This window comes from Coregonus clupeaformis, unplaced genomic scaffold (genome assembly GCF_020615455.1).
Source record: "Coregonus clupeaformis isolate EN_2021a unplaced genomic scaffold, ASM2061545v1 scaf1178, whole genome shotgun sequence".
Taxonomy (NCBI): domain Eukaryota; kingdom Metazoa; phylum Chordata; class Actinopteri; order Salmoniformes; family Salmonidae; genus Coregonus; species Coregonus clupeaformis.
In genome coordinates this window covers 137,829-164,824 of record NW_025534632.1, presented here as the reverse complement: position 1 = coordinate 164,824, position 26,996 = coordinate 137,829, and the positions used below count along the sequence as shown (strand labels likewise).

General features: G+C 43.1%; 1 pseudogene; it reads left to right on the top strand.

Moving 5' to 3' along the window:
- Positions 1–321: 321 nt before the first annotated feature.
- Positions 322–26,996, top strand: part of LOC123486370 — a 96,775-nt pseudogene continuing 70,100 nt past the window's right edge.

The window sequence follows — 26,996 nt, the reverse complement described above, 5'->3', positions numbered from 1 at the left end:
AAGCATTCCCAATAGGCTAGCTGGAGGTTCCACATCTGCAAGTTGCAACACATCTACTTGTGCGCATCGATTTCACAGCAGCTACGCTTCCCTGTTCATCATAAACCTCTGAAATCAATATTCATAACAATCAATGTGGTGTTCTCTATTATATTTCTTTCTTCTTTTTATTTCAATTCCTGTGGCTGTGCAATGATTTCCTATGATTTCAGTTTTCCAATCTTGATAATAAAGTCTAGTGCATTGCTGAGTTTAGTGCTTGTGGTTGTTGTCCATTTTAATGACTCTGTGTTTTCTCTCCTCTCTTTTGTGTCCCTGTAGGAAACACATTGTGCAAATCAGAAACATTGCTGTCTTCGGGAACGCCGTGTACAGCGGGCTGCTCAACGAGCACCTCTGGGCATTTAGGAGTTCCCCTCTTCACGAGACTGGTAAGAGCAGCTCTGGCCCCGCACATCACACTTACTGCTAGCACTTACCTCCATTTTTGTACTGGAGCGCCTCACGTTAGGCTCTGTGGTGCAGGGGAGAACTCAGGTGGATGAATCCCTGCCTGCAGTCTCTTGTGGCTGGGTTTGATGCCCCTACTGTTGACATCTTGTTATCTGAAGTTGTTAAATGTTCCATGATATGAAAGTCCTGCACAGTATGTTTTAAGTCAAGATGAATCCCCACCACATCTAAGCCTTATGTTTTATTTCATTCTTTTTGAAGGTGCTTTGGTGCTCTCTCAAGGTTTGAGCTAAAGCTAAGAAAGCCCATGTGGGAGCACAAGTGAAGATGTCAACAAAGTCTTCACTGGCCCTAGATATAGAGGTGAAGGCATATGTGGTTATTTTTTTTCTCTGCCTTTGAGGTTCTTATAGAGAGATAGTCTAGTTTTTTGGAAAAAAGAGCATAACCATGCAGTCAGGCAGCGAAAAATTACAAGATTATAATTAAGGGCTTGAGAGTACAAGTTGATGCTTGGGGTTAAGAATTAATGATAAGTATTTACCCCTTTCTGTCAAAAGAAAATTAAATGTTGGTTTAGACTTAGATATAATCGTTCTTTGAATCTGCTGATGTCAGTTGGCATACAGGCTTTCGTTAGTGTCACAAGGGCTAAGAAATGTTGGCCAACTCAAGATTGGGTAACTTGTTATATGTTATAAGTTAATAGATTTTCTATTCAGTTACAACATTATTAAGGTATGTACAATTGGACAGATTATCACAGCTTCAGTCAGTATGAGCGCAAAGAAATTGCATGACTGCACGGTATATCAATTGGCTTGTTTTTGTTAGCACAAAATGGCAGGAATCCAAAACTGTGGAAGTGAGGGATTCTAGAGCCATCCTCATGAGAGAACCATGAACCAAATATTATGGCTCCAGGGCAAACACAATGCTGGAGATCATTTTCTTTCCAAAATGTGTTTCCAACAGTTTGCTACACCATGTGTCCAATTGGAATCCTTATTATCTGTATGGGTGTGTGTCCTATGTGGTCACCACAAAAAGTCAGCATGGTTTGTAAAAGTTATGTAAAACAATAAATGAGGGTACCTACAAAAGGAAAAAAAAGTTTACAGTACAGAAACACGCTTCCTGCAACTTTGCGATAGGGAATATCAAAATATGTCCAAAAATCAACTGAACGCACATACAGACACAAAAACACAAACACCAAAAGACAAAAACACAAACACACCTACACCCACACACACACTCAGAGAGAGAGCACACTAAATGATTCAGAGTATGTTGGGCTTGTGCTGAGGTGAAGCCTTTGAAGGATGAGGAAGTCATCAAACAGCCTACCTGTCAGGGAGGTGGCTTCTATTTACATTTTTAAAGGGGGTTTATGCACTGACAGCTCTATTGTTTTGGCCAATGGGGAGGGGAAAAATACAACCGTTTCTCAGGGGTCACCAGTCACTGACAATAATACGGCTTCATACTTTCAAATATTACTGACAGGTCAATATTTAATCCTACAAAAATATACACAGTTTCCCAATGTCGCTAAGTATACATTTGACTTCGTTTTACAATTGCAGTATTGTAAGCTGTATTTAAAATGCTATAAAACGATTTGGAAGGCTCTTTCTCCTTCCCACTCACTCATCCCACACTTTCTCTCTCTCTCTCTCTCTCTCTCTCTCTCTCTCTCTCTCTCTCTCTCTCTCTCTCTTCTCACACACACACACATACAGACGACACACACACACACACACAAGCATACACAGGTAGGGGTAGGTAATGAAGATAATAGCCACCCTGTCGTTGTAGCTTTTCTCCATGTCATTCCGGCTGTCTGTCCGCGTGTTGTGGCGTGACCTGACTCGTAGTGCTTTGCTCTGAGGCCAGAGGAACACTGAGGACCACTTGTTCTTGACGAAGCTGTGCTGTGTTGTGTGTGCCGCTCACACTGTGACAGCAAGCTGGTGGCCGGCAAGTGAGCGATACGGTACTCAGTGTACTGCCCTCACACAGACAGACACACAGGTCTGGCCCCAGAGTGATATCAGCATGGCACACAGGGGGCCCCCCGCCCTCCTCGGTCTGACACAACCCGTTTTGTTGTGAACACTGCCAGTACACACCCACACGCCACGCCACACTGCATTATTAACAAATCAAATTTTTATTTGCCGCATGCACCAAATACAACAGTTATAGACATTACCGGGAAATGCTTACTTACAGCCCTCAACTAACAATGTATCTATTTTTTTTATAAAAAAAGTAAAATAAAACAACAAAAACAAAAAAAGTATTGAGAAAAAAAATAGCAAAAAAATGACAGTAGGGAGGCTATATACAGGGGGGTACTGGTGCAGAGTCAATGTGCGGGGGCACCGCCTGAAGTTGAGGTAGTTGATGGAATATGTACATGTGGGTAGAGTTAGTTGAGGTAGTTGATGGAATATGCACAGTGGGGTAGAGTTAAAGTGACTATGCATAAATAATATACAGAGTAGCAGCAACGTAAAAAGATGGGGTGGGGGGGTGGGAGGGGCAGTGCAAATAGTCCGCGTAGCCATGATTAGTTGTTCAGGAGTCTTATGGCTTGGGGGTAGAAGCTGTTAAAAGCCTTTTGAACCTAGATAGCCGGCACCGCAATGCCATGCGGTAGCAGAGAGAACAGTCTATGACTGGGGTGGCTGGAGTCTTTGACAATTTTGAGGGCCTCCTCTGACACCGCTGAGCAAGAGGTCCTGGATGGCAGGAAGCTTGGCCCCGGTGATGTACTGGCCGTACGCACTACCCTCTGTAGTGCCTTGCGGCCGGAGGCCGAGCAGCTGCCATACCAGGCGCGTGATGCAACCAGTCAGGATGCTTTGATGGTGCAGCTGTAGAACTTTTTGAGGATCTGAGGACCCATGCCAAATCTTTTCAGTCCCTGGGAGGGGGAATAGGCTTTGCTGCGCCCTCTTCCCGACTGTCTTGGTGTGTTTGGACCATGATAATTCGCAGCTGATGTGGACACCAAGGAACTTGAAGCTCTCAACCTGTTCCAATACAGCCCTGTCGTATGAGAGAATGGGGGCGTGCTCAGTCCTCTTTTTTTTTCCTGTAGTCCACAATCATTTCCTTTTGTCTTGGTCACGTTGAGGGAGAGGTTGTTATCCTGGCACCACAAGCCAGGTCCCTGACCTCCTTCCTATAGGCTGTCAAACCAAATCAAATCAAATTTTGATTGGTCACATGCGCCGAATACAACAGGTGCAGACATTACAGTGAAATGCTTACTTACAGCCCTTAACTAACAGTGTATTTATTTTTAACAAAAAAAAGTAAAAAGAAAACAACAACAAAAAAAGTGTTGAGAAAAAAAAGACAGAAGCAAAATAAAGTAAAGTAGGGAGGCTATATATACAGGGGGACTGTTGCAGAGTCAATGCGGGGGCACCGGTAGTTGAGGTAGTTGAGGTAATATGTACATGTGGGTAGAGTTAAATGACTATGCATAAATAATTAACAGAGTAGCAGCAGCATAAAAAGGGATGCGGTGGGGGCAGTGCAAATTGTCCGAGCCATGATTAGCTGTTCTTAAGAGTCTTATGGCTTGGGGTAGAAGCTGTTGAGAAGTCTTTTGGACCTAGACTGGCATTCGTTTCCGCTTCCGTCGGTAGCAGAGAGAACAGTCTATGACTAGGGTGGCTGGAGTCTTTGACAATTTGGAGGGCCTTCCACGACACCGCCTGGTATAGAGGTCCTGGATGGCAGGAAGCTTGCCCCAGTGATGTGGTCCGTACGCATTACCCTGTAGTGCCTTGCGGTCGGAGGCCAAGCAGTTGCCAGGCGAGTGATGCAACCAGTCAGGATGCTGTCTCACTCGTTACACGGTCGGTGATCAGGCCTACCACTGTTGTGTCGTTGGCCAAACTTAATGATGGTGTTGGAGTCGTGCCTGGCCTTGCAGTCATGGGTGAACAGGGAGACAGGAGGAGGACTGAGCACACACCGAGGGGCTCCCATGTTGAGGATCAGCGTGGCAGATGTGTTGTTACCTAGCCCACCACCTGGGGGCCGTCCGCAGGAAGTCCAGGATCCAGTTGCAGAGGGAGGTGTTTAGTCCCAGGATCCTTAGCTTAGTGATGAGCTTTGAGGTCACTATGGTGTTGAACGCTGAGCTGTAGTCAATGAATAGCATTCTCACGACTATACAGTACAGTCTGTGTGTGTTGCTGTGGTTGGTGTACTCAGGTATGTGTACTGTATGTATTTGATGTTGGGTATCTTTCTTTCATTTTGAAAGACTAGTTCATATATTGGGATTGGACAATATGTTTTGCTGCAATGACGTTTTTCAGAGAATTTCAGGAGATATACTTTTTTAAGTATCTTTCCTTCAAATCTTCTTCTGCAGTGGCCTATTTCCCCAGCGCTAAAACCTTTGAGGATGGTTCCACCTGTTCAGAAGTCTTAGTTATGAGCCTGATTCTCTCATATAGAAATATAAATAACTCTACACATGGATCATTACAACTGTGATCCTTACCAGCTGTTCTTGAAACGCTTTAAAGTGAAGTGTCATTAGAGACAGTCCTTCTAAGAACACAGGATGGGAGAAATCCTTTCTTCCTGTCTTTGGGTCAACCAGCACAAAGCCCATTAGCTGAAGCAGCTGAGACCAGCCACAGTAGACTCAATTAATTGAGAAATGGGGATGGGGCTGGGGTGAGAGAACCATGTCCAGTATATACTGAGACCTTAGACCGCTGGCTGGAAGCCTGGGGCTGAGTGCTCAGGGGACCACAGCTCAATGCTCTCACTGTAAAGGTCTCTATATGATCGGATGAGAAGAAAAGGGGCATGAATCCAACAGCAGATATGGGGTTATTCCTGCTAACGGGCACTGGGATTACCATGAAATATGTATTGGTATTTTTTAATTAGTCCACTGTTGAAACAGTCCCACATTATTTCGCATGTCAGCAGTCAAGGTTTCAAGATATTGGACTTTCAAGAAGCAAAGTGTCACTTTTACATTTACGTCATTTAGCAGATGCTCTTATCCAGAGCGACTTACAATTAGTGAGTGCATACATTCTCATACTGGCCCCCCGTGGGAAACGACCCCACAACCCTGGTGTTGCAAGCGCCATGCTCTACCAACTGAGCTACAGTTGAGCTACATGATGATGCGTTTTTGCATCATCTGTTCCAACGCAACAGTGTACTAATGAAAATATGAAAAGATAATTGGGTGGATTTTTTCCTTTAAGAGGGGAAGATCCTGAGCTGAGCTGAGGGTGGCCATTTTAGGGCTGAAGGAAGTGCATTTAAGTTCTTTACTTCCTCCTTTCTCTCTGAAAGCTTTGGGCTCTTGGCTCCATAATGGACAGCCGAGTCCCCTGGGGGAGTCTAGACGTTGGTGAGAAATCTAAATGGGCGGGAAAGCCACTAGCATCCTGGTAAACACTATAGAGGATGGAAAAATTGTTTAGGTGAGAGAATAGTAGGAGAGTAGGAGAGAAAAACAACATGTCTGCCCAAGACTCCATCTCTTCCTTCTATTTATTTCCATCGGTAATTGAGGGCTGAAATCCCTGGAAAGGAGACTTGGGGATTATTTGATGCTAAAAATGCTCAAATTTCATTTTATTTTCTCCATTCTACCTTTTTTTCTAATCCCTGAAACCCCCATGCTCTGGCGTATTACTCAGCCGTGATGCACTCTCTCTCTCCCCCTCTGCTGTCTCATTCCCCCTCCTCCCTCCTCATCTTCTCTGTCTCTCCTTTTGCTCCCTCCCTTTCTCTCTTCGCTCCTTCTCTCTCTCTCCTTCCCCTCAGTTATTTATGAGGAGGACTTGAAATAGACTTCAGTATTTGATAAAAGCATGATCCTTAATCCGAGTTGCCTGAGAAGTGCATTTCATTTTTATTTCCCATCAGAGATTGATGGAGTAGTGGGCGCTTACCCACTGTGATTGCTAATGTAAATCCATTGAGTCTGGTGGACATGTAAAAGATATGGATGACTTGTATGTTAATGCCCACAATAAGAGATTGTGTGTACACAGTGGTGGAGAGGCTCTCTTGTGATCTAGCAATACCAAATAACAAAGTAGTGAGAAATGCAGCCTTTTGCATGAGCTATTTTATAGAAGTAAAATAATATAGTTATGTCTAAAATTAACCTGGCAGTATAACTGCCATGCATTTTTTTTTATTACAAATGTTTGACAGAATATGTGGAGTTCCTAAAATAACCGTCTGGTGTTTTACATTTCAACGATCAATTCTCGTTTTTCTTTCAACAAAAGGGGTTAGAAAAAAATACTGATAAATTTAAGATGACAGTAACGCCATACGAACAAGGCCGCTTGTGTACGCAATTCGCTCAAAGCCAGCTGCAAACTGCAAATTTCTCAGCCTCCTTATGTGGCACATTACGATGGGTAACATAACCTGAATATATCTCTTCTGTTCATTACCACAATGTTCTCTATGGCTGGCAAATGTTCTTTAGGGTCCTACAACAAATTAGCTCATCCCCAGGACATATTTGATTGGATGATCCAGCACTGGAGGAAGCCGCAGAAACCACTCCAGCTCTCACAGTCTGCCCTGGTTGCCACAGGGTTAATATTAAAAGCGTTAGCTCCCAGTCGTGTATTGATGATATGTTTAGAAATTTGCTGAGGCAGGCTTTGTTACAATGCTGTCTAAAAGATAGGCAGCCTCCTCCCTCCCTTCTCTCCCCTTAACAGCCGCCAGATGGAGAACATACCAAAGCATGTAATGTAATGGAGGTCTCTCACACACACCCACCGCACAGCACAGAGATTCGTTCACACCCCCAACCAAATTCATCTTTCATATGCCAAACCTACTGCATATTACTACTTTGGTCCATCTGAACCCCCTTGGTTTTTCTTGACCACTCCACTTTCTGGTTGATCCTAGCTGAAACAAGATAGACACACACACACTGAACACACACACACACACACACACAAACCTTTGCAGAAAAGTACAGAAGAGTGAGAATAAGTTGATCCTCCTAGTTCCTTGGTATACTTTCAGTCCATTCAGTCTTTATTGGTGCTCTCTACAGTGTTTTCTCTTGCTCCTCGGACAGCTGAAGCTGCCATAACTTAAGTACATCGTCTCAGTCAGTCACAAGAAAGTGAAAAGAGGAGAGTGATCTTCTCACTCCCGCCTCAGATAGCCCACCACCACTCAATAGCATCATCATCAACAGAAAGCCCTCTTCCCACCCCCCACCTGCAGCTCTCTCCATCACCAGCCCCCCACCAACCCCCACCCCCATCCTGCATCCCCCACCACCTCCACCCCCCTCCCTGGGATGCTGAATTTTACAGTACTGTCTGTGAGATCCGGTTTGTTCGGCGCGCGCACAGCACTATGCAGAGGAACACGCTCCAGTGGAGGAATGCTGGAGGCAGCTGTCAAGCGCAGGCTTCTCCTGCTCTAGTTGAGCCTCCCGCGATGTGCTGACTGATTCCACATTCACCAATAAGAGACAGCACAAGCCAAGACAGAGTGAGAGAAAACCGAGTGGGAGAGGGAGAGAGAGAGAGAGAGAGAGAGAGAGAGAGAGAGAGAGAGAGAGAGAGAGAGAGAGAGAGAGAGAGAGAGAGAGAGAGAGAGAGAGAGAGAGAGAGAGAGAGAGAGAGAGAGAGAGAGAGAGAGAAAGCAGGATAGAACGAGAGAGCGTGAGAGAGAGAGAGAGAGAGAGAGAGAGAGAGAGAGAGAGAGAGAGAGAGAGAGAGAGAGAGAGAGAGACTCGAAGTGGAGTGGTGTGGAGAGGCAAGAGTATCAAAAGAAAAAAGAGGTTACAACACCTCCCAAGCTTTCTTTCCTCTCTCTCCTGTCTGCTTCTTCTCTGTGGGGCTGAAAGAAGAGGCAAAAAGGGGTATTTTGAAAAGGAAGCGGCTGCCAGAGAGAGAAGAGAAGAGGGGAAAGCTAGTCGAGCCCCATTGAACAGTTGAGAGGGAGGGCTGCCCCAGTGGAAGAGGGACCAGTAAAGCGCTCGTTCCAACTGGTTGGACTCGCCTCTCTTCCTTACACTCAAAACTGGCTGGACTTGTCCCACGCTGAGCCCCCACACTCCGGTGCCTGCACCCTCACCCGTCCTACGTCCGAAATGATGATGTATTTTTGGGTGAGTACTGTACCACGGAGTGTTGCTCTCTTTTTGTTTACCATAGTGTTGCCTCGAACTGCAGAGGGAGGTAGAGTGTGTGTGTGAATGCTCAGAGATGCATTGGTGTGTATGTTTGTGTGTGTGTGTATAGATGTGCAAAACTACCCGGTTGGTGGTGATTTCATTAGTGCAGTTTTGTTGCAGTTGGTCGCAATGTGTTTGCACACATCTACAATGGTTCCATTTCTCTCTCTTTATGATCGGGGTATTTGTGTGTCACACCTCCCAAATGCATGAACAGAGCTGATGGTTATTCCATTTTCATGTGTTGTTTTATTGATGGGAGAGCATGGGTTGTTTAACTCATATTCTATAAGGCCTGCAACTTCTCTCCCTTTTCACCCAAGATTTATTCAACCTCCTCACCAAAGATGTATTTAACTGGATGCTATTTTCACCTTACCATAATTCTCCCTCCGTCCATATTCGCAGACGTAGTTAACAATTAAACCAACCGGCATGTATGGGACCATTTGAAGCAATATATGTTTGTTTTGAGCAGTTCCTCAAACTGTTGGGGCTGGATGGAACTACTTTCGGGGGCCACGGATTCACTGTTAACGGATATCTTTCTTTGAACGTAGCTTTTTAAAGGGTTTTTATTTCCCATTTTTTTCACCCATAGCTTAGTCCTTTTTTATTCCACTCCAAAATATTTTTACCATAAATAAGTAATATAAAACATACAGTATGTACAGTGCTTTATCCAGAGGCGCTAATTAATTGTGTATGAGATCATTGGTGATTAGTCAGATCAGTTGTGTCTGCTGTGTGGTTTTCTATTCCTCCCCACCACAACAATCCCAACTCAATACCCTCTGCTATTCCTCCCTTCTACATTGAGAGTTTACAGAATGCAGATTGCAGCTCTCCCTGCAATCCATATCAATTCCCACCTTCTGCTCTTTGTCACTACTTCATCCGTACGCAAGTCACAGCAAACATATTGATGTTGAAAAATACTTTCCCTCCAATTTTTGGCATTCTGATCATAAAGCTGTGGTGGAATTTGAGGTTGCCTCCTGGTGCATAGTGGGAACGCAGAGTCGTGCTTGTGGCTCTCGATTGTCAGTTTTGGATTTCAGGGAGGGAGAGTCGGGGTATTTTTGTGGAGGAAGCTACTCGACTCTACCAGCCTCCAGTCCAGTCCATTCTGAGCCACAGAATTTATTTGTTATTTTCCACACCAAAGCAACAGCCAAGTGCATGAATAATACAAAATGTTATATCTCAAAAAACAAGACATAAGTGAGCCCTAGCCCCTCCCCCTACTCCCCACTCCTTCTATAGGTATGTAAGTTTAGTAGAGTACAACTGGCCGACACAGGGCCTACCCAGCAGTCAAAGCAATCAAGTGTTCTCTGTGAATTGCTACGTTCAAACAGGGGTTTGATGCTAATTGGGAAAGCCATCTCCATGTCTTCGAGCGAGGCAGGCCTCTTTGAAGGTGTGTGTGTGCCACGGGCTCCTCGCTCAATCTCTCCTAACTACCCTCCTCTTCCATCGCCACATCTCAGCCGTGCTGGGCGGTGGTGGTGTGTGGCGTGTGTGGTGGCCTGCCTGGGCAAGGACAGTGTGACAGAGGGGCCTGGCTGGCACTTCTGTGATCTTTATCTTCAACCCAGAGTTAATCTGAGGGAAGATTTACACGATGCTGTGGTGTGTGCTTGTGTAGCATTTAGTTAAGGGGCAGGGGAGTGGAGGAGCGTCTCTCCTGTTTGAGGTCCAAAGTGTGAAGCATTACCCTGTCGAATCCCTCAGAGTTCCTGTGAGCACTGGATCAGTCTGGGGAACCTGCAAGCTCCCTCATTAGAATATTTATTCACCAAGCAGATGTTCTTATCCGAGGCACATTACCTTTACATTTCTGTTGCCCCCTGGGACATAGATGAATGTGTATCCAAAGAAAGGGCCCTGGTTATGCATCGTGACTCCTGGTCACCACCCACCCGCCATCCCCTCCTCCCAGAAGTAAAGTCTCCAAACAGCAACAGACCATCGGTCAGTGTTAGTTACTGCCATCCTCACCCCAACCACCACCTCCACCTCTGTCACTAGAGGGTGGAGCAAACCGAAAATCGTCTAGAGATGGACGATTGAGGAATGGAGAGATGGTAGAATGGAGAGAGGAGGAATGGAGGGGTGGTACCTGTATATCATTCTCTCTCTGTTTAAACCTTTGCATTGAAGAGGAGGCGAGGAGGGGAGAAAACATGCATGTTTCTATCCTCCTGAATTCATGAATAATTGAGCAGGGCAAAGGGCCCTGGCTGCTGAGCAGAGAGCCACGGTAATGGGGGGAGAGCAGAGTGGATATATGGCTGCCTTGGCTGGCATGGAGAATTGGTTTACTGTTGATTTCCCCAACACACCCCCCAACACTTGCTCACTTCCACTCTTACGCTACAGATGTAGATCTTAATTTGAGCCCAGTTTTCTATAGCAGGAAAATAATCCTGCAGCAACAGGAAATGGGAATTATTATGTGGATTATAATTCATGGACATTTTTGTAGGGGTTCATACATTTTTGTTAGGCAAATCAAGTCTAAAATGTCATAGTGTGACCTCAAATATACCTACAGTTTTACATTTCCCTGATTGCAGGAAAGTTCTCTCTGCAACAGGATGATCAAATTACTGTAGTGGCTGTGCCAGTCCCTGCCACTGAATCCACTGAATCTTCAGTATGTTTCACCTATTTTAATGGTTTTTGTGTGTTTGAAACAACATGGGGTTCCATGGATAGCCTCTGGCATGTTAGAACAAGGTAGGTAAGGGAAGTCAGCAAGTCAGATCCAAACCCGGGATAAGGATTGGCTCTAGACAATGCCTAATGTGTTAACGCGAGGCATCACGTTGCTGATTTAAGAGGTGATTGGTTGTATTAGATATAAATAAAATAAAATAAACTCAGAACACTCTGTCCCAATGTTCGTGATTCAGTATTGTAATGATATCATTATGAAAGTAAGTGTTACTATGTTTTGTCAGAAACGCAAAGAAAAAGTCTCAGGAATCGGAAAACGATATCTGAACAAACTACTGTTTGGGGTCTTTATCTGTCTGACTAGTGGAGGCTATCTGAGATGCATGGAGGATTGCAGTTTATGGAAGCCGAGGCTGATCAGCCATTCAGGATAGGAGGCTGGGCAGCAAGTCCAGAGCTGCTGGTTTCATATTGCAAGATTTGAAGTGTCTGTGATGGTTTGTTAATGTATTAATTGATCTGTGTCCTCAGACAGACGAAAGATTAGGAGAAGTGTCAAGTGACTCTTTAGTACTCCTGAGACGCTTTCATTAGCTGGTGCCAGCCGCCTCTCCCTCCACCCCCATCCCAGGCCACTGTCGCTGTCGCCACACACTTACCTGATGCCCTAATAACTCTGGACGCTTCTCTTTGCTTCGGATAGCTTAGAGCCCCTAGGAAGAACTTGGGGCTTACATCATCAAACGAGAGGTATTTCCTTTTTAAGGTGAATTTAGTACTACTTGAAGGGAACTTGTGAAGATGCTGAGGTACATAAATCAATATGAATTACTAAACATAAATGGTTGTTAATAATCATTCATTAAACTTTCATAGGCACGTTTTACTCTCACATGGCACACAGACACGGGCTAGTGTCATGGCATGCCATAAAACGGCATGAACTTTGGTGTGCTATAAAGCTTACGAAGAAAGTATTCTTCGTCTACATTCCTGTATTGTTTTTAGGAGGATATTGGTTTGTATTATTTAATATCAAGACAATAAAGGCTGTTTAATCTAACAGTTGAACAACTTTCAGCCTCCAAAACTTTGGTGGAAACATCGAATGCACATTCCCTCAGAGCACTTTGAAAGACTGCAGAAGGCCTGAGATCAGCCTTTAGACGAGAAACAGAAGAAGAAGAAACGAGTACATTTCAGGGAGATCCCAAATCTGAACCCATTCCTTTAGTCTGTGGGATGGCATTGCGATCAGTAGCTTTAATTTCCTGCGTTTTTGCACTCTTCCCCCTGGGCCTAATGGGTCTAGAGCCCAGCTAATTGTAATTAGACTCCAACAGCGGGTTTTACTCGCAGGGATTTTCAAGCATCGCAGTCCTCTTTGATATTAGCTGTACAGCTGATAAGGAGATTAGATACTGGAGAAGGAAGAGGATGGAGGGAGGGATGGGGAGAGGGAAGAGAGGGGGGAGGAATGGGGGCTCTTCTAAACTACAGAAAAACACCTACATGGGGGAAATATATCTGGGATGGTAAAGTGCTCAAGTATTGTCAACCTCATTAACACTTCATACACATGGTCAGCCTCCCAGGGAAAAGTCATTATCCAGCTGGGGGCTGTTATTTTTCAAGCTGTTTTCTCCTAGTGGGAGTGTGACTTCAGGGCTATATTGAAGGCGCACCGTTTAATGCCTTCCAACACAATAAAGGACTCTAGCCTTAATGATGTGGGATTGATGGCACACTGCCTCAGGTTGTCCAGGGGCTGGTGAGGCGTTACTGGGACGGCCATTTTGCCGAATCCCGTTGTGGAGGCTACACGTCAGTTCAGCTCCAGCCATTCCAGAGAGAGGAAAAATAAAATCTGTTTTAGTGATTAAAGGCCAGACTTGTTCAAGGAGCTTTTTTCTCACGAGACTGGAGATAGAGAAAGACAGAGAGGAACTGCAGCTTAACAACTGCCTGGATACAATGAACAGCAGAGGAGCCTTTCAGCTCGGTAGTAAAATGGAAACTGGCTAATGTACATATGTTGCGCTAGCAAAGACGTTAGCATGGTAATATCTACATCCGATAGGATGATATATTACATTAGTTTCCTAGCCTGAGTCAGGAATGAACAATTGTGGAGATTGTACCTTGCAGTGTATTCTGGAGAATAATACACGACGCCAAAGCCCAGCCCCCCATTTCACCTGCAGCATCGGCTCACCCCCCCCACTGTGCTCAAGGAATATGGAGAATGAAAATATTGAGGGAGGCTTAGGCACTCAACTTAACCAAAAAATGGTCTATAGAGAAACTGGAACAAAGGTTCAACATTCTGCCCCCTTTTATGATGTCTTACACAGTATACTAAAGGCTGAATCAATAAGATAAGACATCATGGATGATTGAACACGACATTGGAAAGATAACTCTTTGCCTTTGGGCTCCTACTGTGTGTCAGCTAGACTTAAGAGTGAGACAGTATTTATTTCCGGGCAATTTAGAGGATTCAGTCATTTAAAACGAGACACAGTCAGAGTCTAAAAACCCTTTACTGCAGTCTGTCTGACTCAGAGTCTAACCCCTTGCAGTCTGTCTGATCAGAGTCTAAACCTTTTACCGGAGTCTGTCTGATCCTTGTAAATAACAATTCAGCCCGCACATACGAACACACGGGTACTCCAAAGCTTTCTTTTGGAAATCCCTTCCGTATTGTGTTCAGAATGTATGTTTTATACACACAATTCGTTCGAAGTAGTGCATGTGCCTCATAAAATCCTCTTGTTTTTCCCTGTTGCACTTTGGGTAATTCCCAACGTATCTCTTAATTCTTGATCCTGCCACCAGTGTTGAACAGAAGGCATGCACATCACTAACACGTCTGTGGCATGGATATGCCCTGAAGTGTCAGTTCCCACACACAAAACTTGATTGGAGGAGAGGCCTCAGTGAGAATGGCAAAAACATATCCACTGGCAACTCGCCACGCATGATAAGAATTCACTTCACTTCTCCCCCTTCTCTCACGAAAAAAAAATGTTATTTGGGTGGTGTTTCCACTCTTTCATACTACACTTATGCAAATAGAATGATCAGGTTATGTAAAATTCTAACAAAATAATATGCAGACTTAGAGTTACAGTTGCTTGAGGGTTATCTTACGTCTGTGATATCCTGCTAACTTTTACATATTAGAGAACATCCAATAAAACAAGCTAGTGAACAGAAGATTCTCCCTGTCTTGACCCTCTCTCCATATTCATGTTATTTTATATAGAAGACTACACACTATATGGTCCCGTGTATCAGTTGGAGAGACATGGCATTTGCTAACGCCAGGTTGTCGTTTGATTCTGGCCAGTATGAAAAATTTATGCACTCACTAATCTGTAAATCGTCTGGATAAGAGCCGTCTGCTAAATGAGTAAAATGCAATATAAAGCTATAACTACTCTCTCAATCAATCCAGGCCAGTAAAAATTCTCTGTGCAAAGGGGTTAGGAAACAGTGTGGCACCCAGGCAGTAAAATTAATGTCAGGAGAGTGGCATTAGTGTTATAGGTTATTGACCGATTTCAAAGGGATTTAGACCCTAATCAAGAGCGTGTCAGGAATGAAGCAAATAAAGAGTGCCTTCCACAGCATGACCCGCCAGTGGCCACTACTATTTCAGCATTCCCTGTAAATTGTAGTTGGGACTTTATAAGTCTCAGTGGATGGCTCTACTCTCTCAGCCTGCCTCCTCTGGCCAGCCCCGGGCTCCTACCTCCCTCACCCCCACCTCCCCTCTCTTCAGGTCAGGCACAGCAAGGCCCTGGATATCGAGGACAGATACCTATTTGCCCCCCATGTCAGTATTATTGGACTCCACACTCTCATATCAGTGGGGAGAACAAGTATTATTGTTACACCGATTTTGCAGGTTTCCCCACTTTTAAAGCATGTAGAGTTCATTTTTTTATCATGGTTACACTTCAACTGCGAGATCGGAATCCTAAAACAAAAATCCAGAAAATCACATTTATGATTTTTAAAGTAATTCATTTGCATTTTATTGCATGACATAAGTATTTGTTATCAGAAAAAAGCCGAACAACTTAATTTGCACAGAAACCTTTGTTTGCAATTACCACACAGAATATCGTTTCCTGAGTTCTTGACCAGTTTGCCCACACTGCAGCAGGGATTTGGCCACCTCCTCTACAGACCTTCTCCAGATCACCTTCAGGTTCGGGGCGATGGCGCTGGGCACATCGCTTTCAGCTCCCTCCAAAGATTTTCATCCGGGGTTCAGGTCCGGAGACTGGCTAGCCACTCCAGGACCTTGAGATGTGTTCTTACGCACAGTTGCCCTGGCTGTGTGTTCAAGTCATTGTCATGCTAGAAGACCCAGCACGACCCATCTTCAATGCTCTTACTGAGGGGAAGGAGGTTGTTGGCCAAGATCTCGCGATACATGGCCCCATCCTTCCTCCCCCTCACGGTCTATCATTAAGTCCCTCCCTTTGCAGAAAAGCATCCCCAAAGAAGTAAATGTTTCCAACTCCACAGCTTTACCTGTTTTAGGATGGTTTCTTGGGGTTGTACTCATCTTCTTCTTCCTCACACGGGTGTAGTTTAGATCAAAAGCTCTATTTTTTGTCTCATCGACCACTTATGACCTTCTCCCATTCCTCCTCTGGATCCATCCAGATGGTCATTGCCAAACTTCAGACAGGAGCCTGGACATGCGCTGGCTTAGCCAGGGGGAGGACCTTGTAGTCGTGGCGCTGCAGGATTTACCATGATGGCGTAGTTAATGTTACTACATGGTTTTCTTTGAGACTGTGGTCCCAGCTCTCTTCAGGTCATTGACCGGTCCTCTCTGTGTTCTGGGCTGATCCCTCCTTCCTCATAGATCATGATGCCCCCACCGCCCAGGTGAGATCTTGCATGGAGCCCCCAGACCGAGGGTGATTGGTGACCATCATCTTGGAACTTCTTATTTTTCTGCAATAATTGCTTGCGTTGGTTATTTCACCTCTCATCAAGCCTTGCTTGCCTTATATAGCCCATCCCAGCCTTGTGGAGGTCTACAATTTTATCCCTGACTGTCCTTACACAGCTCTCGGTCTTGGCCATTGTGGGAGAGGTTGAGTCTGTTTGATTGAGTTGTGTGGACAGGTGTACCCCTTTTACAGGTAACCCAGGTTCAAACAGGTGCAGTTAATACGGTAATGTAGTGGAGAACCAGGAGGGCTTCTTAAAGAAAAACTAACAGGATCTGTGAGAGCCGGAATTCTTACTGGTAGGTAGGTGATCAAACACTTAGCAAGTCATGCAATAAAATGCAAATGAAATTACTTAAAAATCATACATGTGATTTTCTGATTTTTGTTTTAAAACCTCTACATGCTTTGTAAGTAGGAAAACCTGCAAAATCGGCAGTGTATCAAATACTTGTTCTCCCCATGTCCACCCTCAGAAGGGACTCCTTAAATGTTGAGCCAGGGTGTGGAGTTTCTACAAGCCCATTTCCTATGCTTTTGTTCTAGATCGTTTATATCTGTTGGCCAGGGTGTGTCCAATCAGAACAGCTTAGCTGTCTCTGATTGGGGATCTACTCAGGCAGACTCCAGTGGCATGTTAGGTTATGGGATCTTGTTCCGTAGGGTTTTGGCTGCATAACCTAGGACTTCACGTATCGTTTGGTTTATTGTTATTTGGTTCGTGTGTGTACTAATTGTTAAAGAATGTACGCTTATCACTGTTTTTTGGTCCACTTCATCTCTTTCGACGATCGTGACACCCCACTGTATATATGGGCAGTAATTGGAGATAATTTAAAGGGGATAGTGTGTGTGTGTGTGTGCACAGAACACAAAAGACAAACAAACACAAATCAAATTGAAATCACGCGTGCACAATATGTGTGTTTTGTTTTATGTGTTTTGTAAATCACATTAGTCACATGTAATTACATGTGTGATAGGTTGGAGGATATCATATGTGTCATTCTGCCCATAAGTGACCCAGCACCCTGCACCAGTGGCCATCTTTTCATATGCCAACAGCCTTGATGTGTGCTGGCCAAAGCCCTCAAGAGAGATAGAAAGAGAAATATTCAGCGAGTGGAGGTGGCTCTGTTCATCTGTGCAGAGGAGCCCATAACCATGACTGAGGTTCAGCTGATAAATAATTCTCACTGAAATGCTCGATAATGTGACGCTGTAGACACAGCTATTTTTTTCCCCAAAATATATAAGTGTATAGCATGTTTCGGAAAAGTATAAAGGCGAGTCAAAGTTTAAACTGTGCTTGTCATTTTTCATTGCACTTTATGGTTCAACTGGCAATCCCACCAAATCACTACTTAACGGTTTTGCCAAATCTTTGGTTGCTCTATATTTTTTTGACTGAAGCAGACAAATCACCACTGGTCTCTCTGAGGAGATATATAGACTTTGAAAGCAGTGTTTCTTTTTAAACCAATGGCTTGCCAGATCTCTATACTGGTTAAATATTTTTACTTACCTGCGACCCAATAGGGTAGACTTGACTTGGTCTAAAAATAGATTCTGTTGACAACTAAAGACTTCTAAATGAGCAGTGAATACTGTAGTGTAAGTGAAGTTACCTTAGCCTCCAGTTACACGAGGTCGACTTTTCTGTCTCTCTCATTCAGACCCCATTCTTAATGGTGCAATGGGGTTATGTAACGGAAGCCTTAGTTTACTGGGAGTTGATATTTCGTGCTGCTTTTGTATTGGAGTGCAGCAAAATGCAGCGGGGAAAACAGAGGCATTGAGGACAGTTTGAAATCTATATGAGTTATACCTAGTGGTTTATATTGAATACAATGCTGGTCTCTCAGGGGAGCAGAATGTTTTTATACCCAGCTTGATATTCAGTAGGATATCGTGTAGTGCTTATTCTGGCACCCCAGAGGAGCATTTGGTCTCTGATGTTTTGAATTATGCAGCTGTTTTTTTATCACTACTGATGTAGAGATACTGTCAATGTTGCAGTAAACAAAGCTGAGACACTTCCACAATATAATTGCATATATCTATCTTTTCAACAAATTACAATGTGCCACGGTCCCATTCTTAGCCTAGTGGGCTGTTTGTTTTCAAATGTCAACCTCGGACTTTGAGGGGATTTAAGGGACATGCATTTTATCGTGTTGTTGGAGAAACAAAAAGCGCAGCGGTTGTCACCTTAAATTACTTTTTTATACAATATTGGTTACAGTACATCTAATAGTATTTAAATTAATTTGAGTTGCATTAAAGCATAATTTGAGACAATGATAATAATTTGTTGACTTATAATAACTATAATAACTATTATGTCTGCCCTTCCTTTAGATGACTTTCTGTTGAGAAAAAAAACAGTTAGGTTTGGGGGTACTTCAAATCTATTATGATGTTAAATTGTTGATGTGAGGTTAGACGCTGTGTGTGTTTTGAGGAGTCTGTGTGGTGCCTTTGTCCTGTAGAGGGGAAGAGAACAGAAATTGATTACTGACTGATGGGTGCGACACACTGGCCAAGCTCTTTGTTCTTTTTCTCATGCTGTGATGAACACAAATCACTGTACAACCTTTCTCATCTAACACTATCGACAGTGGAGCTGTGGAATTTTTGAAGTGAGCGCAGGAGTATGGTTTTACTTAAATACAGAATTCAATAACCATATCAACACGACGTCATTTATGGTTGGTGGGGTATCGATTGCTTAGCACTTATGCAGATACTTCGCTTTCTTCTTTTTCTGCGAAATTTGTCAGTGGCTATTGATGATTCATGTATTTTCTATAAGGTCAAATTTCACCAACCACTTGTGAAAATGTTACTCAAAAACTGTCAAACGTTAACGGGCTACATATGATACATAGTGAGATGTTTAAATTTGGAGATTGAAACATCATGTTTGTATGGTGAGAGCGGTCACCGGGAATCACTGATAAGATGGGCACACAGCGGTAGGCTAATTGCATACACAACCTCTGTGTGTCTAATTTCTTCCGAAATGCTGGCATAATGGAATTAAAAACATGTTGCCAGGGGTCTTTGTTTATTGGGAAAATAAGTCCATTAAGTTCATTAATTTAATAATGGGCACTAAGAAAGAGTTAAAATTATTGCCAATTAGGGAAGGGAGTGTACGAATGGCTGCTTTACATCCATATGAAATCACCTCGTAGTGTGCAGTAGATTTGAATGGAGATTATAATGGAATTGATATCGCATAGGTAGTGAATTAAAGCGCTACAGGAGAACCAATAGGAGTCAAATTGTAACCTGAAACACTCGCGCCACAGTTCAAATAGGTTTCTATTTATTGTATTGTCATTAGTGGCAATGGTATTAGTGTCAAGTAGTTGCATTAGTATTATCGACAGTGTTGGAAGTATTGTTAGGGAAGTTTTTAATATAAAACATATTTTTTAAATAAAGCAGTAATAGTAATGGTGTGTTACAGTATTTGTTTAGTATTGTAATAGTACTGTATCTGAGTATCTCCCATTGATTAAAAACACGGGGACCTATTCAGGTTTCAGAGTCTGTATTTCACACCGAAACCCGCTGAGGACCTCAGTTATAAATTACACGGACAGCACATTCATACTGATTAAAAAGGTTAGTACAAATTACAGTGCTTATTTCAGTGTAAAAGTAGGTATTGTAATCTCGGGGAGTAGTTCTTCATAATGCTCCAGTGCCTTTCCATTGGCTTCTGCTGCAGCTTTGACTCTTTGACTTTTACAGTGATGCTCTGTGGTAAATTTACAGCCTGTCTTAGACCACCGGAACCCAACAGGGAAATGTACGATCAAAGGTGCTGCCTATAACATTTTATAGATAACTTAGGATATTGAAATGTACTTAATTTCGGAATAATAAACTCGAAAGACCTGAAAACATTTGCTGAAGCTGAGGGAGACTGCAGCATAAGTTGTATATTATTGTACCAGAATCACTAACAGAAAATCTCCATTAACACATGATTGAATTCTCAAGTTATCATTGATATACTGTTCTTATTTGGCAATTTACTGTAGAAGAGGTGTAGTTTGTCTGTTTATCGGCAAAAATGGTTGCTAACATGCACGATAGCAATCCTTATGTTGAATGCCGTTACCAAGAGCTCTTCCTCACGGTGATTCTGCGATACAGAGACTCAGTCTTCAAATTAGGTTTTGGGACCCAGGAAGAGGAAAATGAGGAGAACCAACCAAAAAAAGAATGAAAGGATTAATCAGTTAGATAGGGATGTCTGCTGTACTGTATATGAAAACAGTGTGTGTGGTATGTGCTGTCTGTGTGTGAGAGGATAGAGCGTGAGAGACAACAGATACGCCTCTGTCATGTATGTCTGTGCCTGGACAAGCATGCAAGTAGGAGCATGTGCGTATATGGGTGCAAATGTGTGTGTGTGCTTAATTAATATTTAAGCTAACTTCAGCATCCAAGGAAAACCCAGTAAAGGGGATTGTGTTCTCATGGATCCCTTAATCCTCTGAATTAGCAGTTTAATAAACAAGAAGCCAGTTGTAGATTAGCCAGATCCAGCTCCCAGAACGTGGTGGTGTAAGCAATCTACTAAATGCTTGGATTGTTGATGCTGTAAAAGGCCCATTAATCTCTTCTTGTCTATTCTTCATGTGTAACTTTACCTTGATATATGCAAATGTCCCCAAATAATATCAGACCGCGTGTGTGTGTGTGTGTGTGTGGGGGGGGGGTCAGCCTGTGAGCGGACGCGCAAAGGCAGGCGTTTGTGTGCAGGTGTCTGTGTTACCATAGTTACAGCGTGACTGGATACGCCCCTATGACACGCTAGGAAAGAGAAGCATGAATGAGCCCTCTCATGATGGTCTATCGGAAGTGGCTCAAAGCTTCATATCAGCTGCGAGTGAGGACAGAAGGCCTGTTTTACACCCAGAGATGTGTCAGGACAGACACACCTTGTTTTGAATCACCTGTTTTAACACTGATAGTATCTCTTCTCCTCCCTCTCTCCCACAATGTGAATATCATGCATTGATTAATCTGTCTTGTTATCACAGAGGTTCAGGTGAGATCGACGTGTGCTGTGGGGATGGGGTTATGATAAATATAAAGGCTTTTACACAGGCATTTTGCCGGAACATGGCCATGCTTCATATATGTATGCATGGAGAACCAGCATAGAAGATGTTAGAGTAATAACCAGTGGCAATAGGGAACTGCTGACTGTAAAAACTATAAAATTGTTAATCAAGATGCAAGCATTATTATTCCTGGGATGTACAGTCAACACTAGAAAGCCATATCTGAAATTTTTTTTGTTTTAATGTTGGGGCATTTCAGGATACTCCATCTAATAATAGAAGCGTACCTTGTTGAAATGAACAGATAGAGGGAAATTTAAATAGTCGATTTTGGACAACTTTGGTTAGGATCAGTTGGCCCCAAACCAACTTTTTTTAAAGTCAAATCTTTGCATGCTGCGAAAGAAAGGATTTCTAGATCTCAAAGAAGAGAAATGGTAGTACTGTATAACCCTGGTATACCTGGTGTTGCTGGGTGGGGATGACTTTATAATGCGCACACTAGCCACACATCCTAAATAATTCACACTCTACTTGAGCATTCTCCAACAGATTCAGTGCCGCAATAGACTGTCTCTAACTGACAGTTCCCATTCTCAACAGACTTAGTGTGCCGCCATTAGACTGTCTCTAACTGACAGTTCCTATTCTCCAACAGACTCAGTGCCGCCGAATAGACTGTCTCTAACTGACAGTTCCTACTCTCCAACAGACTCAGTGCCGCCATTAGACTGTAACTGACAGTTCCTATTCTCCAACAGACTCGTGACTAGACTGTCTCTAACTGACAGTTCCCACTCCCAACAGACTCAGTGCCTCATTAGACTGTTCATCTGACAGTTCCTATTCTCCAACAGACTTAGTGCCGATTAGACTGTCCCAACTGACAGTTCCCATTCTCCAACAGACTCAGTGCCGCTAATAGATCTGTCTCTAACTGACAGTTCCCATTTCCAACAGACTTAGAGCCGCCATTAGACTGTCCCCAACTGACAGTTCCCATTCTCCAACAGACTCAGTGCACGCCATTAGACTGTCTCAACTGACAGTTCCCATTCTCCAACAGACCTAGTCCCCATTAGACTGTCTCTAACTGACAGTTCCCATTCTCCAACAGACTTAGTGCCGCGCCGCATTAGACTGTCTCTAACTGACAGTTCCCATTCTCCAACGGGGACTCAGTGCCGCCATTAGGACTGTCCCTAACTGACAGTTCTATTCTCCAACAGACTCAGTGCCGCCATTAGACTGTCTCTAACTGACAGTTCCTATTCTCCAACAGACTCAGTGCCGCGATTATGTCAACTGACAGTTCATTCTCCAACAGACTCATGCGCTCATTAGACTGTCCTAACTGACAGTTCCTGATTCTCCAACAGACTCAGTGCCGCCATTAGACTGTCTCTAACTGATAGTTCCTATTCTCCAAGCAGACTTATGTCCGCCATTAGATGTCTTACTGACGGTTCCATGGTCCCAACAGACTCATGCCGCCTTAGACTGTCTCAACTGGACAGTTCCTGTTTCCAACAGACTCGTGCCCATGCAGACTGTCTCAACTGAAGTTCCTATTCTCCAACAGACTCAGTGCCGCCATTAGACTGTTAACTGACAGTCCTATTGTCCACCAGATAGTGCCGCCATAGACTGTCTCTAACTGAGACAGTTCCTATCCCAACAGACTCAGTGCCACCAATAGACTATCTCTAATCAGACAGTTCCTGTTCTCTCTTTTTGACTTGTTTTTTTTCTCATTTTTAACCATAAATGCCACAAGCAACAAATGAAAAATAAAAGTACTGAAAACATCGTACGGTCGACGAGAGTTCACGGCAATTACTATAATAAAGGGAGCTTACATAGCAAATAAATCTTCAACATTAGGGGATTTTTCCACAGAGTTCAGCATATTTTCTGGAACTCTCCCGACTTTTTAGACCGAGTTTCTTTGACAATGCCCTACAATGTCATGAGCGCAGCGCGGATCGAGACGGCCCGAATCTCGCACCACAGACAGCTACCGCAGTCACGCGGTGAACCGGCACGCCGCTGGCTGCCACTGCCGCAGGCCAGATCAGGAGGCGGGAGAGAGAGGTCGGCCAGGTGACAAGGGTCGCTGTACGGGCTCTCCACATCTAAGGTGAGGCAGGCTGCCTGGAGGCACAGTGTAGATGGGTCTAGCAAATTCCTTGACCAAATCAAACTACTCAAACAACCCTTTTTTTAAATCAGAGAGTCACTCTATCTAGATTTTGATTCATATTTGATGTAATATCTGATGTTTTTAAGACGTTTAATCCGCAGCATTTATCAGCTATTCCAGAGTTAGTTATTTTGCTATGTCATGTAGTTATTTTAGGAAACATAATTAAGGTTGTGTAGGGTTTGCTCAGCCCATCTGGTTTGATCCGGCGTGATACAAACAAGATTCGGCCCGTAGAAATTGGAAAGGTTGGTTGGAAGTGTTTGGAAGTTAAAGGGAAAAAGGTTGGAATACCTTAGCAGTACACACCACTATTATTAGAATACAAACTATATCCCCTTACAGATGGAATAAAACAAACATTGAAGATTGAAACAACTTTTAAGCAAAGCTGTGTGTATTGGTCAAATATCCTTTCAACTATGAGATTTGTGTAAAGCTTACAGCATACTCTCATACAATCATGGCACAGCATTGCTGGGGAAAAATGATGGGTTGAACTTTGCTCGAAAACGCCGAAACTCAGACACTGGTAAGAACCACCTAGCTAAGTAGATCTGAGAACATAATTAATTACGCCTAGCTGCAAGCTAAGCTAGTCTAACTAGCTAGGGAGCATAGAACTAACAATGCTACCTGCGTTCCCATAAGTGGAGATCAGCAATTGATACTAACTTCAATCTATTAGCTCCTATAATATTTATATCTAAAAATGTCATCTGATGGTTTCTTTGAATCAGTACAATCCAACATGCACTCAACCAGTGAAGCCACCTAGCTAGAACTGACGCGCCCCTACCAAAATGTCAAAACCTACGTAGTAGTCATTGTTGAGAAGCAATAGATTTGTGCCACTTTCTCCCATAGGAGAGATCAGCAATTTATACTAGCGTCAATTTATTATGGGTTATTTGAATCAGCAACTTACACTCACACACACACACACCCCTGCCTCTGTAGCCACTGACAGTTGTTGACTGCACCCCATGCAAAAGCGTGCAGCGCACCTCGTTTTCCGTTAAGCACACACACACAATGCAACCTCATTGACAATATATCTCTCATTCAGTATTGATGACTGTCCCAGTCGGGCTAAAAATCCAAAATGTTATCCGTCACCTTTTGTTAGCTGGCGTGATTAGTACCAAGCTTTGGCACGCCAAATGTGTGCTCAAACGTTCGTTTCAGCGCCATCATTACATGAATGCGGGAAAAACTGTTTAGCCAAAAATTTCCACCAAGTAGATGATTATAGTATCTGTGTGGGTTGCTATGTGAGGGTGCATAACGAGCAAATGTCAATATTTAGGTGTTGTTCCTGTTATCGTCCATCCATGCACCCAAATAAGCATTAGGTCCTATTAAGAGTGCTATTCTTATGATCTTAATATTAGATCTGTAAATAAAGATGCAAATTTGAGAGCCTTTTTGGGAGGCAGGTATGAAAATGAATAGATGAACTGATTTATGACAGTGAAAATTAACATGATAATGTTTGCACAAGATAAAAAATCACATTGATTATATCCTATATTATAGAATAGAATAACTGAAAAGGATTAAGATCATATGTTTTTTCACCACAAAATGTCAGTATTAATTATTATCATCCATGATAGAATGAATCAATAGGATGTGTGTCCTTGATTATTTGCTCTATATATTTTAGTTGATTGTTTGTGAGGAGTGAAATGGAAGAGCACTGGAAGAAGTTTTACTTAAAAATGAAATTAAAATTATTAAAATAAATGTAACTATTCAGCATTTTATCAATTGTAGCTAAGTGTCTTTTAGTGTCCTCTTATGAACAGATGAAAATGTACATATGTTTAAAATTAATTTTAAAGCTGTTATTTATTCAAAATTGTTTATGTAAGTGTCATTAAAAAAAAAAATAATGTAATTTGCAACTTCATGTTCGTGTTTTTATACTTACATTACCCCTACATCATACTTATGTCATAGTTCCAATACATAATTAGATATAATACAAGATAGGTACCTTTAATGTGAATTCAAACAATTAGCAAATGTTTTAACATTTATTCTATATAACAAGACATGGGCTACTTGTAAAACACATGCTGGGTATGTAATGTGACTGACGCGAGAACCTACATCTCCATGTAAATGCAATCTGGTATCTTAGTGGAAGACACATGGATGCAGTTTCAACCAATAATTACCTGCTCTTTCATTAATAGCATAAATGAGAAGTATAGATATGACCCAACAGAACACGAAAATGGCAGATACTGCTTTTGCTTTGCATTACCCTGCAATTAGTAATATATCATGCAAGGAAGAAGGAACTGCGTTTAATCAAGGACAATGGTCAGGGTCAACATGGGAATAAAAAAATTAACTCATAGAAAAGACAACAGACACTATATCTCCAATGATCTCCCTAGAACCATAGGCTAGCCACTAAAAACTTTTAATCATTTTTCTCAGTTCAGCAGCTAGGAGCAGCTACTGACCTTTTTGCTTGGTAGGGCAGTATAGGGTACCCAGAATGCACTGCTCCATGGACTCTGTCTCTCTTCTGTCTCGCCTCTCCTCCGCTGTCACCTACTCCTCCCCATCGTCTCCCCTCTCATACCCTCCATCCCTCCATCCCTCCCCACGTAAATGCAGCTTTTGTTTATCTTCTTTTAACTGTGCTCCGTGGCGCCGTGTGTGCAGAAAAATTAAGGGAGCAGTAATAGGGTTATGTCATATAGGAACTGTGTTGCCCTCCTCCGGCTCAATGAAGGTTACTCCAGTTGGTGTGCTCGGCTCTGCTCTCTGTTAAGGCTTCCTCTCCCGTGCTGTAATGAGCAATGCGAACAGACAACTCTCACTCAGTCCTACAAGCAGCAGGTGACTGATAGCATTAGCACGGGGGAAAAAAAAGCAGAAACAAGAGTGACTCTGCACGAGCAAATATGGAACACAGACCAAGACTGACTGCCAATGGAGTGCATGGCCCACAAAATGTATTCTCTCTCAGGTTAGGTATTGAGCTTTTCAGCATTTACCTATTTGGGGTGTTTTTTATTCTTCCATTTTTTTCTTTTCCCAAGGCCTTTCAGAGTTTGACATTTTGCAACTTCTTGATGGAATATCCCTTTCCATCGTGCCCTCAACAGTTTGGCACGGAGGCAGGACGTTTGTGAAATATTGAACAGATATACTAAAGATTTGGGTTTTAGTGGAAAAGTAGCATGATAGTTACATTCATGACATAGGACTTCCACACAGAGATATTACACTCACATCTCCTTTGGGCAGAATCTCTGAAACTCTATTGGCTTTCTCCTCCCCTGCGGTTCACCCAAAGTCCACAGTAAATCTGTGTCTGTGCAAGT